General features: G+C 47.0%; 1 protein-coding gene across 1 annotated transcript in view; it reads left to right on the forward strand.

Moving 5' to 3' along the window:
• Positions 1–13,691, forward strand: part of PACRG (parkin coregulated) — a 428,095-nt gene that overhangs the window by 79,966 nt on the left and 334,438 nt on the right. The window lies entirely within an intron of this gene.

The following is a 13,691-nucleotide window of genomic DNA, read 5'->3' on the forward strand; positions in this document are numbered from 1 at the left end:
TGAAATGGAGCACAATTCTTGCTGTATTTGAAATGATTTTGATCATGAGCATGTGTTAGTAGCATTTCCAAATTTCTACACAGCTTTTACCACATCTATTATAATCTCCAGTTTCTGCTGGGATTTGCTGCTTAAAGAGAAGCGAGGACAATGCCGCACATTATTCCGATAATTGACACCTGGGAAGGACGAGCTTCTGCATACGTTTTCCCCATCACACGAGAGCACAGGCAGGATGATCATCGTGCGCTGTGGTTTTCATATGGAAATATTTTCCTCTTAGGGACCGAACCTCTAGCTTTGCACGTAAAAACAATCTTCTTATTTATTTTTTTGCTCCAATAAATATAGCAAATAATTCCAAATAAACTATATGTTAGACAACAGCTTCTGCCCTACACATGGAAATCGGTGATTTGTAACTCGAATAGCTTTTCAAGTAATTTCTCCACTTTCTAGAAATGGTTTTTTGTGTACGTTGTAAGATGAAGACGTAATCTGAAAGAAGCATGACCATTTTGATTGTTATCCACTTCCTCTCCCCAGAGCTTCCTCAAGGTGCTCAGGCCAGAGTGCAGGGCTCCCCGCCCCCCATGGACGAATGGTGATGGATTCCTCATGCTGCCCGGGGAGTGGGCTCCGAGTCTCCCGTCTGGTCTCGGGACTCATCAGCTTGCTTTGGTTGCCCCTCCAGTCCATTTCGCCAGCCTGCCGGGCGGTCTTGTGAATGCTGCGACTTCAGTACCGGGGTGGCATCGCTTGCAGTGAGCACGTGCGCCCTCTCGGCGGGCATGGTGGTCCCTCCAGGAGCTGCGTTGCTCCTGAGAAGACAGCGTGATACTTACTCCCACTTTGAAACCGGAACTCTTCAGTCCCTGCCTCCAGAATGTGCTTCTGACGTGTTTCTGCACTTGCTGAACTCTTGCTCTTCTTCTAAAAAATATTTTTTTAGCCCTGACTGGTTTGGCTCAGCGGGAAAGCACCCGCCCACGGTCCAGTGAGTCTCGGGTTTGGTTCCGGCCAAGGGCACGTACCCCGGTTGCGGTTTGTTCCCTGCCAGATCAGGGTCGTGTGGGAGGCAACCAGTCCATGTGTCCCTCTCACGTCGATATTTCTCTCTCTCCCCCTTTCTCTCCCTCCCACTCTATCTGAAGATAAATAGAAAAATATCCTTGGGTGAGGATTAAAACTAAGTAAATAATAAAATAAGAATATTTTTAAAATTTTAGGAAATAGTGAAATTTTTATTATAACATTTTTAGTTTTACTAATGACTTTTAAAACAAATGCTGATGGTCTTATTGCTATTCTTTTAAAAATATGTACATCTACAGTAAGTTACACAAAACATCAACTTCACCATCCTCACTATCTTTAACCTTATAGTTCAGTGATGTGGAAGGAGGCACGTTTCTGCCTCTCCCCACTTAGGGGTTTCCTGCCGGGCCTGGGAATGAGATTGACATAAGACAGACCAGCAGAAAAGCCGACCCATTTACATAAGTGTTGTGTGGCATGGGAGCCCTCATAAGAAATGAAGACCCAACAAGACGGTGGAATCCACATTTCACATTAGGTCCAACAAAGAGAGGCAACTGTGGAAAAAGTAGCTGAAAAGTATGTGGAGAGACTAAAGGAAAATGTGAATTATTTTAATAAGAGCTGCTGTTCCTTCAGTGTCCACGTCTTGCTCGCGATGAGGTGGTTACTGTCCTTCTGGTACAGAAAGAGCACCTTGCACATGGGAATTTCTTCTCCTACTTTTAAGGAAAAGAAGAAAAGTCTCAGTGGTTTTTCTCAGATTTGCTATTTTTCAAATACCTTTAACTCAAAAGAATCTCTATGCCAAAGCAACATATTGTGCCACCTTCCAAGTATTAAGTACGTTCACACTGTTGTGCAGCCAAGTTCCCGAACCCTTCATCTTGCAGAACTAGGGCTCTATGCCTCTAAGACACCTTCCCATTCCTCCAGCTCCCCCAGCCCTTGGCAGCCACCATTCAAATGTCTTTTTCTATTTAAAGAATGTTATGAATTTTGTAAGAGATTTCATGTACAAGTCATTTTGTTATTTATGAAGGTGTGAGGGAGAAACATACTTTCTCTTTCCTCTTTCAGTGACTGAAGAATACAAATTAAACTGACCAAAGACAAATTAACAGGAGAAAATATTTATTTTATATGCACACAGGGAGCCTCACAGAGAAGAAATGAAAACCTCAAAGAGTATGTTAGATCCATTGGTTTATATACCATTTTAACAAAGAATGATAAAATGTAGAATAGAAAATAAAGGAAAAGAAGGTTTGGGATACTGAGGAGGAGGGGAGCAAATCATGTGATGGTAACCAGGACATTTATAGCAAATAAGGGCTGTTTAATAAGATTTGCTGTGCAGATTCAAGGTGTCCCAGGTGATGAGTCATTTTCCTTTTCTGGTGTCAGAGAGGAAGACACTTTTATAAATGGAAATTTGTTTCACAAAAGAGAAATTTATGCCCTGCTTTTAGGCTGAAAGGGAATAACAGAGAGTTTCTCCTGTGTTTGTTGTTTCTTATTTATTTATATATTTTTAATCCTCAACCAAGGACATTTTTCTATTTATCTTCAGATAGAGTGGGAGGGAGGGAGAGAGAGAGAAATATCTACTGGTTTCCTCCCACACGATCCCAACCAGGGATGGGGACGAACCGAGGTATGTGCCCTTGACCGGAATCGAACCTGTGACTCTTTGGTCTGTGGTCCGACGCTCTATCTGCTGAGCCAAAGTGGCCAGGGCTGTTTCCTGTCCTAATTCCCTTCAACCCAAGTAGCATATTTTGGGGTGGCAGAGTCTGATATATTTCATAAGTCATTAGTATTAGGGACTCTAAATTAAAAAAAAAAAAAAAAAGCATACTTAAGTCAATTTAATACATCTACCTGAAATGTTTAGTAGCCACTGAAAGTGGTAAAAAAAAAAAAATACCATTACAAAATGCATGTGATTTCATTAGAGATTAAAAGATCAGAGTAAAAATAAGGTTTTTTAAAGCTGGTGTCAAACTATGATGCATTATATAACAAATGCTTAAAAGGTTATAGAACCTTACAAAAGAATGTAAGTTGCTTTAAGCCAGTTAAATTATGAACATGCCATTCTCCAAACAGTCTCTTTAGTAGTGCTCACACCTATGTACATACGTGTTTTTGTGCATGTTTGCATTCAGTTTATCCTTTTTTACTGACAAAGATCTTATTTGTCTTATCCTTGCTAAAACTTGGAATTGTTTTCTCTTTAAGAAAATTTTAATATTTGTGAAAAGTATCTAGCTAGGCCTCAAGATTCGGGGCCCTGCTGAGCCTTTGCCCAAAATGCCTCACAGCGGCCGTACCACGTAGAGCAGAGGGTCTCTGTCCGTCCAGGTCTGTGTACTAACACCATCTGTACGTTACTGTGGGACAATTCATGCCCAGAATCCGTGGGTTCATGTTGAGGAGAATGATGAAGGCTGATCATACGCTAACGTTAATTCAAAATGTAATTCTTACGTCATACTGTTGTTGGGGAAATTGGGTTCTCCCTCTGCCCACTGAGTGCTGGGGTGGAGTGCTACGTATCTCAAGGAAAAGAATTTTCTGAAACTCGCAGGGGAGGATGAGTGATTTTATTTGCGTGGAATTACATCCCTGGTTTCCAAAGTCCATTTTGCTTAGCTCAGTCCTGGAAGCAGAGCAGCGGGGGTGCAGGAGAGCTGGAAGCAGAGCCAGTGTCCAGTTTCTGTTGCATGTTGCATCCGGGTCCAGCTCAGCCTCAGGCTAGTTGCCGTCCATTAGCCCATTGTGTGTGGGGTCCACGGGCTCTGGGCCGCGCGTGTGAATGAATGCCAGGAAGCAAGGGCGAGCGAGCCCTGCAGGCCAGGAGTCAAGTGCAACCCCAAGAGCCAAGAGAGAGAGCTCCTTCCTGGGGCGCTTGCAGTGGCCACGCCCATTCTGGCCAAGGACCTGTTCCCAGGTGCGACAGACAGGCAAGCATTCCCCTAGTTCACCCCAGCTTTACTGGGCATGCAGCTGGCCCCCCTCCCTTGGACCCCTGGGGAGTGCAAGTTGCAGCTTCCTGGCAAAGCTTCCCAATGACAGGCCTGTAACTTCCGGCTTCCCTTCCTCCTTTCCGGTTAGTGATCACTAGGTTCGTTACAATGGTATGAATACTTCGTAATACATTGTAAACCAAAGGAGTTTCCTTGGTTCACATAACAGGTTACATCTCCTTTGTTTCTCCTTTCCTGTTAGTGATCACTAGGTTCATTACAATGGTATGAATACTTCGTAATACATTGTAAACCAAAGGAGTTTCCTTGGTTCACGTAACAGGTTACATCTCCTTTGTTTCATTGCATTAATTAAAAGTAAGCTTAAAAAGTAACATACACTTATTTCTATTTTTTGCTATATTTCTTGGTATCATTCAGCTTTCTTTCAAGGACTTTTGCCTGATCCTCATTTGGTTTCTCTTTTGTTGCATTTTCTTCCATGGTTTGAGGTTTGGAATAAATTATACAAGTTAAATTATCTTTTCATTATCCAAGTACATTTTTCTGATGATGAATATACTTTAGAAAGAGCTTATTTAATAAAACAATGTTTCATCAGTCATTCCTATCTGATTTAATATGCAAAATATACATGAAATATTACAAAAAAGTAACATTAAGTTTTATTCTGTTTGTCATTTGTCATCCTATCATAATTGTTTATAAAGTAAACCCTGTTTCTAAACTGAAGGTACAGTGAAATCCAATCTTTGCCTGCTCTGCTCTCTGTAACTTAGTGAAGAACAAAGTATTGTCTTAAGCCATTAGACCAGACTAGGAAATGCTCCTCAGTGTACACTGTAAAGTGTACAAAGATAAACCATGAAACAGGAAAACAAACACTAAGTTAAAATATCTGCAAATAATTTATTAACCGTAAGTATATTGTATCAATAGTTATTGAATTATCTGTCTTACAATATATGTTTGGCAATATAGCTTTATTATCAAGAAAACCAAGGGTTTCTGAAATTCTAGTGTGGGGGCTAAAAAAAAAATACTGTTCGTCCCACCTTCTAACTGGGTTAATAATGAAATCAACAGAAGCAGATGGACAGAAAATCACATTTTTAATACATGGCTGTGGGGGTTCACATGAGTGTGAACATGCCAGAAACAGGGAGGTGAAAGTGGGTACGTGTGTCATGGCAGAGAGTTGGGGGCCAGGGTCTGAAGTGTCGGAGGAAGCAGCAGTTACAGGTGGTTGTGGAGCAGCAGAACCTAGAAGGCAGGTCCATGTTCACTGCAAGGAGGTGACCCAGAGACCCAGGTGGGGAGGGCACTGTCTGGTCCACAGGTCGGCACTTGGAGGATCCCCGTCTAAGGCTAAGGCGATTATGTTGACATTTCCTTCCTGAAGCAGCCCCCCCCCCCCCCGGAATTTTAGGCAGGAGAGGTGGGGGAAAGGCAAAGGTTCTTTCTAAGTCTTTGTTGTGCGTAGAGGTGTTCTGATCACAGGTCTGCACCTGTGCTCCTCAGTCTGTCGCCCTCCGCCACCCTCTGCCACCCTCTGCCACCCTCCGCCACCCTGTCAGGTACAGGTGCTTGTCGCTGGGGTACAGAAAATCGCATGGGCCTTGCAATCTTCACGTGGGACACATTTCAACAACGATGGTAATTCACTGCCACTTTTCAAACCTTTTCAAGGTCTGCTGTTACAAATGTTGCCAAGTCATCTCAGGCTATCTGTGTAAAATGTATCAGTCAAGTTCTTTCCAGTAGAGAAACAAGTGATTAAAATCAACATGTTCTTTTTCTTCCTCTCTTCCGCTTTGTTTGGGTCCATTGTAAACCCCACATCCTGGTCTGTCCTCTTCTGCTCTGTTGTCCTGAAAAAACTCTCCTCTCCTAAATCTTGAATTCTGGCATACTTTTGCATTGTTTTACACTTACCGTCCTCCGCCGGCTGTTGTTTGTGTTAAAAGTGTTTCCTGTACTCTGTCTGCTTTCATGGTTGTTTATAATGTGGAGGCTGGTTCCGTACCAGTCCCAGGGCAGGTGTTACTGGATGGAAGGGGTTCGTCGCCTGGGAGAACCAGAGCCCAGTCGAGCACGAGCCGGAGTCCGCAGCGAAGAAAGTCAAGGTCTACTTCAGGAAATATGTGTGACCCAGAGTCACAGGGGAGCTGCTACATCTGAGATCTGGCTCCCCAGCGGCTTCCAGGGGATGGGTCACGGTTAGGGCTATGGTCTCTCCCGATTGGTCGGAGCGCGGGCAGGGTAGTTGATCAGTGATTCCGGTGCCGATGTCAGCCACAGCGCCACTCTGTCTGGTTTCGCAAGGATTCGGTCAGCGGGGTGGTTCCCCTTTCCTGGGTCTGGAGCTGAAACACAACCGAGGCCTAGACGTTCTCTCGAGTTTGACCAGCACTCTGTCTCTGTGTCACCAGACCCAGGGCTGTGTCCTAGATTCTCTGGGGCCGACCAGAACCTCATGGAGCTAAGGGTTTCGTCATGATGGGAGTAGATGTGGGAGGGAGCAGCTCTCGAGTTTGACCAGCACTCTGTCTCTGTGTCACCAGACCCAGGGCTGTGTCCTAGATTCTCTGGGGCCGACCAGAACCTCATGGAGCTAAGGGTTTCGTCATGATGGGAGTAGATGTGGGAGGGAGCAGGAGACAGGTGGGTCAAGGGAGAAGGTCGTGCTAGAGAAGGAAGTGTCCGTGTGGTCACACTAGGAGCAGAATGTGACTGTCCTATTTTGTGTGGTTGCACCTGCTCGCTGTGTGAGCAGTCCCCTCTGCGGATCCGGCCGGGGGGGGGGGTCTCAGCCCGTGTCACGGACCCCGTTCCTGGGGCCCCACAGGAAGCAGTGTAATGGACGTGGGCTTCGAGAGGACTGTGCACACAACGAGCACGTGAAACCAGTCTCATCTCCGCGGTGGGTAAGCTAATTAATCATAACACACTCACTAGATGAGATACTGTGATTTTATTAGTTTTGAGATTATAATTGCTAGTTTTAGACTAACAACATGCTAAAAATTTTTATGATATAATGTTAAATTAAAAACAAAAACAAAGAAACCTCTGGGTATAAAATGGTACATTCCGGAACTCACACCGTGGACAACACGATCACTTGTCGTACAGTGGGATGGTCCCCCAGGTTGCAAAGCGCTTTGTTCCGGTGTGTTAAGAGAGTATTGTCTTTTAGCGGGGAGGAGAGTTTCCATACTTTTTGGTAAAAATCATAACTTAAGTCATTAAAAACAAGTTTTACTATAAAGATAAAATATATAATAAAAAATCATACCATGTTAATTTTTAGATATTAGATGTATATTTTGTCCGTAAAACCCATTCTGATCAACGTCCACTGAACGAAAATTTGACTTCCTTCTGTTCTCTCAGAAAGTGTCGCCGGGCCACCTGCCACGTGTCCGACATCAGATCACGGGAGACAGGCCAGGGTCCTTCTGGGAGCCTAGGACTTCAACCTCTGTGATCTGCGCTTCCTCCAGATTGTGTCCTTGACTCACATGTTTACAGCTTAATAGGAAAGTGCTCATTTACTTCCAGCTGCTAAAATTAATTGCCAGTTTGCTTCTTTCAGTCTTTGCATTTTAATTTACATGTTATCATACACTACCTAATGTTTCGCATCCTGTTTTTTACTAAATATCACTTTCTGATTAGTCCCCAGTATCAGTAAAGATAAACATCTTTACTGTGTTAACATCTGTGTCCTCCAGGTAGCGGCTCCCGCGTCCCGAGTCGCGTAAGCACGCAGGACGTGGCCGCGGTGGCCCCCTGGGAGGGAAAGGGGGGCCCAGCCAGAGCGGGAGCCCACCAGGCATGGCGCCTGGTGCCCGAGCGCAGGAGAGAGGACAGGAGGATGTGGGCTGGAGGCCCTGGGCCTGCATGTAGCTCTAAGACTGGGCAGCGTGGGCAGCGGTCCTTGCGCCGCTGTCACCTGCGGCAGAGACCTGTCCAGGAGGTGGCCTGCCTCACTGTTCCTGTCACGCTCCTCCTTCGCCTGGAATGTTCTTTCTCCCTCTGTCCATCCGTGATGGGTGCACAGCTCAGGGCACCTCTGAGGAACTCAGACCCGGGACTCCGAGCTGCCGTAGCCCCGTGGTCCTCGTCTTCATGGAGTTTGCTAGAGCTCCAGTCTCCCATTCATTTCCGTAATCTCCGACGACTACACTTTGCGATACTCTGAGCGCCCCACTGTGCGCGGTGCCGTGAGGGCAGGGTCCCGTTTATTTGCTCACCAACCATTTCTCTCACTAAGGACGGATCAGGACAGAGTAAATGTCGGTTGTTGGATGAAGAATCGGGCTTGGTGTGAAGATGGAAGCTAAGACGTCCGTGTGCGAGCGGCCTCGGCTGTAAGGATGGGTGTGGTCCCCGAGGTAGGAAGGGAAGAGAAGGAAGACCATCCAAGGAGAGCACCTGCCTCCTGCACCTAGTTAGGGATGTGAGCGAGTCTTTGGAGGCACGGGGGTGCCAACGTCAGCCTGCTTTTGAGCAACCGCAAGTAGTTTTGAATCACAAGAGCTATGGGGACATTTTGGGAAGGGACAGAGATGAGGGTGGTTGAAAAAAGAAACCTGGCCAGGAAATGTTATGTACAAAGTAACTAATCCGGGCTCTGCATGGAAAGCTGATGAGAAGCACTGAACGGTTTTCAAGGAGAGAGCCCTGAGGGTTAGAATCCGCGGCGCCCCCCCTCCCCCTCCGGGTCAGTCTCTGCCCTGAGGGGACAAGCTGTGGCTGACCTTTTACTGAAAGGTGTCTCTGGCTTTGGGAGGGTTGGAGAGTCAGGAAGGGTCCAGGGAACGTCCATCCAGCCAGCTGCTCAGCAGAGTGGAGCCCGGGATGCGTGATGTCGTGTGCACGGGGGGAGGGGCACAGACTCACGTGGGATATCACAGAACGCCAGGACACTCTTCTCAGAATCCACCGAGGGGCACTTGTAAGTACTTTGCCCTGCAACAGGATGTCAAGAAGAGCTTTGGGGAAATACTTGGAATATTCTCTTTCCAACTTTCAAATCAAGGTAGTGACCTTTATTCTTTCAAAGGGTTCCTTAAGCCGGTTTTTATGAAGAAGAGTGTGAATTTTGAAAGCAACTTATCTCCATTCTTTGTGACTTTATTTAGGATTCATGAATGGTAGGTGCGTTGTCTTGGAGTAATTTAAGGCTTATTTTATGTCAAATCCATTGGATAATAATCACTTACTGAATACAGGCTGTGTCAGACACTAGAAATGCTAGAATGTACGTAACGTGGAAGGAGCTTTGCCCTCAGGTTCAGTGACTTGGGGAAATGAATCCACACGTGCTAATAGTAACAGTAATAATATACATTTGTGACAGAGATATAAAAATCCAAACGCTGTGGAAAGACAGAGAAGAGAGCAACTCTGGGCGAATGAAGTTGCTGAGGAACTAGAGGTTTGTGGAGAAACACGAGAGGGAGAAACACGAGAGGTGGGCTGGAGGAAGGAGTCCAGGCGGGAGACGTTGTTTGCCAGGGTGCCAAAGTGTCCGAGAAATGGACGATCCTGCAGAACAAGTGAGCAGCTCAGTGGCACTGGGGAAGGAGAGAAGGGTTACAAAGGGCGCCCACTGAGACCATCCTTAAGCTTTAATTTATACACATGCACAGAGGTGCGGGGATGTCCTCACACAGACACGCGGTTACAGTCAGGCACGGGGAGACGGGCGAGAGAACAACAGGGAAGGGTGGATGTCTCAGTTGAAAGTTCCTTTGCTCTAGTCAGTTCCCTGTTCTCCCGTTGATGTCAGGTTCGTCCCTGTCCCGGGCAGGGAGCCCCACTGCCAGTGCTGCACCCCAGGGAGCAGTGTGAGAGGCTAACCGGTGTCTGCCGCCTAGATGGTCTGTTCGGGGCGCTCTGCCGGCCTGGGATGGGGGGACTCGACAGTACAACACTTCCCGTCTTCGCTGACTGCTTGTGTGGATTGCTCTCCTTGCTCCACAAATTCACTGTTTTGGTCATTTTTCTAAAACTGTGGCGATGATTGAAAACAACAATGTAGCATCCGCAATGATGAAAACAGTTGCACTTTAGATCTCTAGCATGCGTTAGATTATTAGAATATCTAAATGATTAAGGTTGATTTGAAATATATCAAAGGACAAAGCCAGGCTTCCTGTTTAATATATAGGAGTAAATATTAGCTGATCAGTATTCTTTGTAAGAAAAAAAACTATATTACCAGGTACGAAGCCTTGGGAACGTTCCTTAGCCTCTCTGTGTGCCTCAGTTTCCTTATCTCTATCTACATGTCCACCTCCTAAGGTTTGTCCGGAGGCTTAAATGAGATAATACATCCTGATGTTAGAACGGTGTTTGATCTACGGTTAGTGGTAGGTATAGATATTAACTATTGTTTGATTGGCATTAGTATCATAATATGTTTAAATTCACTAACCTGTTTTATGGTCAAAAGTAGAGGGAAGTATATTACTGATATACTTTTATAAATAGTGCCTTCCAGGTATTTTGCCTTAAATTATAGTCACTTCATATTTGCCTTACACGTTTGGTTCTCACTCGTTTATGAATTCCTGGAGTTAGGGGACCATTTATTTTCTGGTTTAAAAAAAAAAAAAAAACAACTCAGATGACTTTTACCGTATTCTTCATTGTTTACTTTTGTGACCTTATCTAGTACCCTGCACATGACAAGCATTTAATAAGTGTGGGACTGAATTATGTAAAAGCTGACCTTTTCTTATCTGCAAAAGCCCGGGAGTGGCTAATAGTCTATGAGGTTGGAACGAGAAATTTCTACCTGCGTAGTTCCACAAAACAATGACATCTGTAATGCTTGTTGAACCAGTGGAATTGCAAGATGTTTTGAATTTGCTCAGGTATTGGAGCTTTGTGTGACCCCCAGATAAATGCCGCCTGACACATAATAAGATGTTGTAGCAAAGGAATTAAATAGCAAGTGTTACAGGTCCTACATGAACTTTTTTGGGTGGGTGAGGGGGCTGAGACTGACTTTGTTTTTCGAAAAAGAGAAGTAAAGCAAATGTTCTTTGTGTATGCAGCTTTAATAACATTTATTGTGATAAATAATGCCGCTGACGTGAATTGCTATGTGCACATGACAGCCCGACAAAAAAAGCCCCCATGCTGCTCCTGACAGTTCAAGTCTTTGGGTTTTGCCCAGGACTGTGCTGAGCCCAGAATGAAACGTGTTTGTTTGTGGCTGCACGGGGACAAGCCTCGTGACACCTGAGCAAGGCCTCGCTCCACCGCTGGCTGCAGCGCATCCCTTCCTGTCCTCTGCGGTGACTGGCTGTCACATTCCACATAGGCTGTCCCTTTGCAGGTCGTACGGCGGGCAGAAAGCCTCCCCTCCTCCTCCCAGCGCCCTGGCACGCTTCCCGGAGAGTGGCATCACTCCGGCCGGGTCCTGGGAGTGGGAGGCGGCTGGAGCCGGCTGACCTCGGCTGCTTCGACAGCCACATCCCAGGATGGGACAGTTCCTGACTCCGTCTTGGGAGCGCCGACCGTGACTCATTCATTCCCATAGTGCTCAGTAGCTGTGTGATCTTGGGCAGCTCACTGAAGCTTCCTTGGTCTCTGTTTGCTCCGTCGTGAATCGGGGCTAATGACGACACGCTCAGCACCGCGGCGGACTGTTGCAAGGGGCGGGCGAAGCCAGGCACGCGGAGCCGTCAGCACCCGGCCCAGCCACGGCGGAGCATGTTCAGCGATGGCCGTGAAGGCAGGAGGCGGGATGTTGGCCTCGAGGTCCTTTCGTGTGGACCAGTTCCTGATGTCATGGAGACTCTTCCTTCTGCTTCTCAGAGATGTGTACATATGGCAGAGGTGTTCCTCACCCTTTATTACAGGCATCGGCTCTAAATCAGTCTTAGTCTAAGACAAAATCCAAAGAAGAAGCAGGATAATTTGAGTTACCAGGTATTATAATGGACTTAAACATAAAACAACCCCAAAATAGCAGCAAAGCAAACGCCCAGGATAAAGCCCTCCCATCAGCCTACGCGTGACAGATGTGATGTTGGATGAAGGGTTATTACGGCAAATTCTGCCGTGTTGTCTTCCCCTCGAGAGACCTTGGCGGCGCTTAGTACACGCAGTACACGTGTGGCAGGAGGTAGATGATGTCCCCGCTCTTCCTCGGGTACCGATAACGGATGTTGCCATCCATCGTGACCCCCTTTCCCCGGAGCCCTGGTCCTGCCCCGGGTCCTCCTTTGCAGAGTTGTGGGCAATCTCTACCAAGCAGAGCCTCACGCACACCTCGTCCCGGGGCTGCTGAGCCCTGACTGTGAGTGTGCAGGGCCGTGCGCGGATGCATCCGTTACTTCATTATTATTATTATTTAATCCTCACCAGAGGACATTTTTCTATTTAACTTCAGATGGAGCGGGAAGGAGGGATGGAGAGAGAGAGAGAGAGAGAATCATCGATGTGAGAGAGCCACATCGACTGGTTGCCTGCCCACCAGGGCCAGGGGTGAACCACAGCCGAGGTATGTGCCCTTGACCAGAATCGAACCCAAGACCCTTTGATCCACAGGCCAGCGCTCTAACCGCTGAGCCAAACCAGCCAGGGTGCATCCATCGCTTAGCAGGTGCCATTCGACTGGCTACGTGACCTCAGCAGAGTCCTCTGAACGTGGTCATGCAGGACGTACCCCTGCAGGGCCTCAGACGTGTCCGGTGTCACCTGCAGCCCTTGCGCGCTGTCTCGAGGTGGCACAGGGACAAGGGACACAAGCAGGCACTTTGTTCATCGGTGTCACGTTTCAGAGGAAACCCCTACACAGAGACGGCAAAGGCTGCGAAGCACGGGCCTCCTTCACGGGCGCCGCATCACACTCGCAGCGTCTCAGTCACTTCGATTACGCCATTAGCTGATTTAGCTTCATTAGCCAAACGATTACTCCTTTTAAGTAATTTGAATTTCTTAGGTTTCCCTACAGAACACACAGTATTCGGAGTGGTGATCTTTCTCTCTGGCCTCAGTTCTACCGGCGGGCAGTTTCCTGCTACAGGTTGAGTAGTTGCTCTGAGACCTTCCCCCACTGGCATGTTTCAGGTCTGGCTGACAAGGCACCCAAGGGATTCCTGCCTGTTTACCTGGGTCTTCCCTCCGCCGGTCAGGTGATCAGACGGACAGTGGTGCTGCCACTAGGTGGCTCACTATGAATGTGCTTGGGACAGGATCACAATGTCACCCCTCCTCCACCCGGCCTTTGTTTTCATCCCCGATTCTTTGAGCCTTTCTCTATAACGTCTGAGTCATGTAGGGGGGTGGGGGCCGGGGGTGAAGGAAAAGAAAGCCCCAGTCTTTGAGATCCGGAGGAGCAGAGGCCCCCATCTTCCTCTGAGCGGCCACAAAGTAGAGCCTGGGTCCGAGTTCTCCTTTCCACACACAACTGCTTGTTCTTTTGTTCCTCTTGGTCCTTGGCAAAGGCTGAAAGAGTCCAGCCTGTAAGACTCGGGCCTTCTGTGTCACTTAAGAAATAATAAGCCATTGTCTTCATTAAGCCGCCCTTGTTTTTGCAAATAGAGTCCCGATATTGGAGAGGGGACATTCTGAAGGGGGTTGAATTAGAGGAGAGATGCTTTGCAGAATTCCCTAGAGAAACGGCTTTGGTTT

The sequence above is a fragment of the Molossus molossus genome, unplaced genomic scaffold, assembly GCF_014108415.1.
Source record: "Molossus molossus isolate mMolMol1 unplaced genomic scaffold, mMolMol1.p scaffold_m16_p_8, whole genome shotgun sequence".
Taxonomy (NCBI): domain Eukaryota; kingdom Metazoa; phylum Chordata; class Mammalia; order Chiroptera; family Molossidae; genus Molossus; species Molossus molossus.